This window comes from Schistocerca americana, unplaced genomic scaffold, assembly GCF_021461395.2.
Source record: "Schistocerca americana isolate TAMUIC-IGC-003095 unplaced genomic scaffold, iqSchAmer2.1 HiC_scaffold_1318, whole genome shotgun sequence".
Lineage (NCBI taxonomy): Eukaryota > Metazoa > Arthropoda > Insecta > Orthoptera > Acrididae > Schistocerca > Schistocerca americana.
Genome location: NW_025725392.1, coordinates 10001 through 15000, shown reverse-complemented (window position 1 = coordinate 15000; position 5000 = coordinate 10001). Strand labels below are relative to the sequence as shown.

The 5000-nt window shown below is 61.5% G+C and overlaps 1 pseudogene; it reads right to left on the bottom strand.

Moving 5' to 3' along the window:
* Positions 1-5000, bottom strand: part of LOC124564344 — a 9024-nt pseudogene that overhangs the window by 2091 nt on the left and 1933 nt on the right.

Genomic DNA, 5000 nt, shown 5'->3' with positions numbered 1-5000 from the left:
CCAACTTGCCCTCAATGCTGTCCTGTATAATAGGTGTTACGCCCATGGCAGTGGCGGTCAGGTCCCGGACCAGCCATGCCACCGGGGGCAGAAGAACTTCCGCCCATCGGGGCGGTCAGGCGCCGGCCAGCCAATCCACTTACCCTGGGAGTCTGTATTTTCTTGGTGTTGTCATTGATTGATGCCGATACCACTCAGACCTGCTGAGAGGTAGGGCGTTTCTCCCCTAAGTTTTATTCGTCAGTAGATAGGGACAGCGGGAATCTCGTTAATCCATTCATGCGCGTCACTAATTAGATGACGAGGCATTTGGCTACTCAACAGCCGTCTTTATTCAACAAGTGAATAACACATATATATACATATTGTATGTGGCAGGTGTATCACGCCATGTCCACCACCGAGGTGGGGACTTACAGGGCGTTACCACAATAAAAAGGTGTTAAAACTAACATACAAATATACATATATATACGTGCGGAAAAGAAACAACATACACAAATTAAAGACATAGAGAAGGAAGAACAAAGACGGTTTATTCCTCCTGTGGATAGGCCCCAGGAGTCAAGGCGAAGAAAAATAACCAGCAGCCTAGCCGACGCCGACACGCTGCTTCGGGCTAGGAGCCGTCATACGCTCGAAAATCTTGTAACTTTTGCAGCAACTCTGTAGTGTTCTGGTGCTCAGCACCGCCAGTTCTCGGGGTCGGAAGCCTAAGGCGGCGAGATCCCTCGCCGACGCTGGAGACCATACACCCCTCCAGTTCAACGTCGCGGTGGACACAATCACCTCCTCAACGTCACGGTGCAGGTTGGAGATGGCACGCCGGATGGACGGCGTGTCGTAGTAGGCCGCCTTCTGGGAGTGACACCAGTCGAGCCGGAGGTGGTCTCCGACTATCTGGGCGTCGACCACGCGGGCGATGCCGTCTTTGACCGCCACCACGTCAGGCTTGCGGATGCCCTCAGGTGTTCGGAGGTGGGGCTCCACAGAGACATTGAAGCCCCTCTGCGCGAGTCCACGGGCGACATAACGCACTACAGCGTCATGGCGCTTGACCCGGGACCCGTGCGTCCGAAAGCAAGCCTGAAGTACGTGGTTGGCGGTCTCCACGGCCTGGCATCCCGCGCGGCATCTGGTGTCCGCCTCCCGCCCGCGACTGCGCCGTGCCTTCGTAGGGAAGGCGTTGATGCGGGCGCGGAGGGCGTCGATGTATTCACGCCCAGATAGCAGGCGACTGGTGTCGGCGACCCACTGATGTTGGCCACTGACGGCGGCAGAAGATGAGAGCGCCGCACCGTCAATGGCGATGTGTAGGCGCGCCGCCCACATTTCCCCAACCTGCGTTGACGATTTGAGGAGGTGGCCCTCCCACATTAGGTGGCGCTCCAGCACCTCGATCTCACGCTGCACCTCATCCATGCCTGCACCGTCGCAGGCTGGCCCTATCTTCTTCAGCGCCAGGAGACGGGACCGACGGAGGGTCGGACCCATCCATCGGCAAGATGGAATGCCGAGGCCCCCCTGGGCAACAGGAGCGTGGAAGTATCCCAGGGGGGTGTCCGCCGGAAGGCGGAACCATCTCCTGACGGCGGCCCGGATGGTGACGTCGGCCGACTTCAATGCACCCACCCGGGTGCGGCTGAGGGCCAGCCCGTGGTACAGGCCAGGGAGAAGTACGTTGGTGAGAGCGTGGAGGCGCTGTTGCGGCTTCAGCGGAGCTCGGGAGATGACGTCAAGCTGCTCCACCAGGTGGCGACGTGGATTGAAGACACAGCGACCCGCCGTGGAGAATTGCAGCCCCAGGTACCGGAAGGTTTCACCCACACGCAGGGCAGGCATGGTGGTATTGCCTGCTGTGAAGGTGACATTGCTGTCCACCTTCACCTTCTTCTCGCGCCCTGACGCGACTAAGGCGAGGGTGAAACACTTCCGGGCGTTGATCTGCAGCCCCAGGTGGGCGAGGGCTGCGGTAGCTGCGTCGATGAGGGACTGCAAGCCCCTCGGGGTCGCTGCAAACAGCAAGACGTCATCTGCAAAGGCCGCAGCGTTGACTCTGCGACCGAGGATCCGAGCTCCGATGTGGGAGGGCAGTTGGCCTAAAACGTAGTCCACCGCAAAGTTGAACAGGAGGGGGGAGAGGGGATCGCCCTGGCGAACGCCCCGTCCTGGCTGCACAGACACGCCCACGCCGGCGCCGTCCGCTATCACTGTCGTGCTGCCCTCGTAGCACCGCTCGACATACTCGACAAAACAATCCGGCAGGCCATGCGCCTTCAGCACGGGGCGAAGGGCAGCATGATCTACCGAATCGAATGCCTTAGATACGTCGATCGATGCCACAAAGACAGAGCGGCAGGAGCGAACTGCGTCGGTGAGAGCAGTGTCCAAGATGAAGGTATTTTCCAACATCCCATCCCGAGGGATGAATGCCCGCTGACGTTCGTCCACAGCACATGCGCGCATCAGGCGTGACGCGAGAACCTTGTGAAAGGTCCGCGCCAACACCGAGCAGACCGTAATGGGGCGAAAGTCAGCGGGGGATGTTGGTGCAGCCGTCTTCGGGAGAAGGGACGTTCGCGCGCGAAGCAGGCGTTCCGGAAGGGCGCGGGCCAGAAGGAAGAGATTCATCACTTTCACCAGGACTTCGTGCGGCAGGCGCCGCAACTCCGCTGGGGTAAGGCCGTCCGGCCCGGCTGCTGATCCCCTGGGCGGCAACGCGGCGGCGACCTCCTCATGTGTGACCGGCCCCCATAGGCACTCGGGAGCGACAGGCTCCGAGTGCGGGAGGAGGCGGTCACGAATGAAGCCCGCGGTGGAGATGGGCTTCTTGGTGAAGAGGTCCGCCCAGAAGTCCAGCAGACCAGGGATGGCAGGTGGCGGCTGGAGCAGGGTGCCATCCAAGAGGCCGCGCACGCAACGTGCACGCGACCGTCGGAAGGCATCCTGCGTTCTCGCGTACTCCCAGCGGCGCCGCTTGCGCTTCTGCGTCGGCGGCGCGGCAGGCGGCCGCTTCGATGGTTGGCGCGGCCGCTGTGTCCTGGTGATCGATCTCTCCCCTCTGGACCCGACCGACGCAAGGGCATCCGGGAGCATGCCCAGGATGACATCGGGCGGCGTGCCCCGCCCCAGACCTATGACACGATCCAGGGCAGAGAAACGCTGGGCGGAAGCGGGTAGCCCCGCCAGATGCTCCCAGATGGCGGCGTCAGTCGGCCCCTCCGGCGGCGGCCCGGTGGTGTCGGCCGCGAAGTCCTCGGCTGCGTCGACGGGCGGCGCAGCGGCCTCGCCCGCGTCAGGCAGCGGGCTCGCTGCTCCCCGGCGGGACGCCGGCTCTTCCCCCCGACCGATCTCAAGCGCCTCCATGAATTGGCGGACAAGCTGCTTGTGGGCAGCTTGCCGCCGTCGGCACTTGATTGCCTCAAGCGTTCGGTCGGGGAACATCCTGATGAGCTCTTGATTTACAAAGAAGAACCGGGCGTCCCTCTCGAGGAACAGTTCGGCCTCCGCCTTGGCGAGCGACAGGACTTCTTCCTCCGTCCACCTCGCGCGATGCCTCTCCGTGACGATCTCCGCGTTGGCGGCCGCAAGGTGTTGGCGGCGGCGATGGACCCCGAGACCGTTCTTGGTGGTGAAGCTGCGGTGGCACTCACTACAGGCGTATACAGCTGCAAAAGTTACAAGATTTTCGGCACGGCCGGTTGGCCGGCTAGGTGCTGGGGGAGTTGGGGTGGCACCTTCAGCGGAAGGGCCACCACTTTTTCTCTGAATACTGCCCCCAACTAAAAAAAGGGATAGTGCGAGGGGGGGCTGGTAACCCCCCCAAGCCCCTGGTGCGGTCTTCCACTCTGCGAAAATCAGCGGGCCCACGAGAAGGGGAGAAGACCGCAGGAGAGGAGAGGCTAAGAGGGCTAGGCCCATGTATTGCGCATCACTCTCCCTGTAACCATAACCCAAGGAAGGCACCTCGCAGCAGCAGCACGACTACATCAAGACCGCACTTCGAAAAGCCAAGTCCGGATGCAGCCACACCGCCGCCACTTGGCCACCTTAAGAGAGTCATAGTTACTCCCGCCGTTTACCCGCGCTTGCTTGAATTTCTTCACGTTGACATTCAGAGCACTGGGCAGAAATCACATTGCGTCAACACCCGCTAGGGCCATCGCAATGCTTTGTTTTAATTAGACAGTCGGATTCCCCCAGTCCGTGCCAGTTCTGAGTTGATCGTTGAATGGCGGCCGAAGAGAATACGCGCACCCGCGCGCCCCCGGAGGAGCACGCTAAGGCGGACGCGGCCTCGCAGCAAGGAAGATCCGTGGGAGGCCAAGGCACGGGACCGAGCTCGGATCCTGCACGCAGGTTGAAGCACCGGGGCGCGAACGCCGCGCAGGCGCGCGCATCCTGCACCGCCGGCCAGCACGAGGCCAACCAACGGCGAGAGCAGACCACGCCCGCGCTAAACGCCCGCACTTACCGGCACCCCTACGGCACTCACCTCGCCCAGGCCCGGCACGTTAGCGCTGACCCACTTCCCGACCAAGCCCGACACGCCCCGATCCTCAGAGCCAATCCTTATCCCGAAGTTACGGATCCAATTTGCCGACTTCCCTTACCTACATTATTCTATCGACTAGAGGCTCTTCACCTTGGAGACCTGCTGCGGATATGGGTACGAACCGGCGCGACACCTCCACGTGGCCCTCTCCCGGATTTTCAAGGTCCGAGGGGAAGATCGGGACACCGCCGCAACTGCGGTGCTCTTCGCGTTCCAAACCCTATCTCCCTGCTAGAGGATTCCAGGGAACTCGAACGCTCATGCAGAAAAGAAAACTCTTCCCCGATCTCCCGACGGCGTCTCCGGGTCCTTTTGGGTTACCCCGACGAGCATCTCTAAAAGAGGGGCCCGACTTGTATCGGTTCCGCTGCCGGGTTCCGGAATAGGAACCGGATTCCCTTTCGCCCAACGGGGGCCAGCACAAAGTGCATCATGCTATGACGGC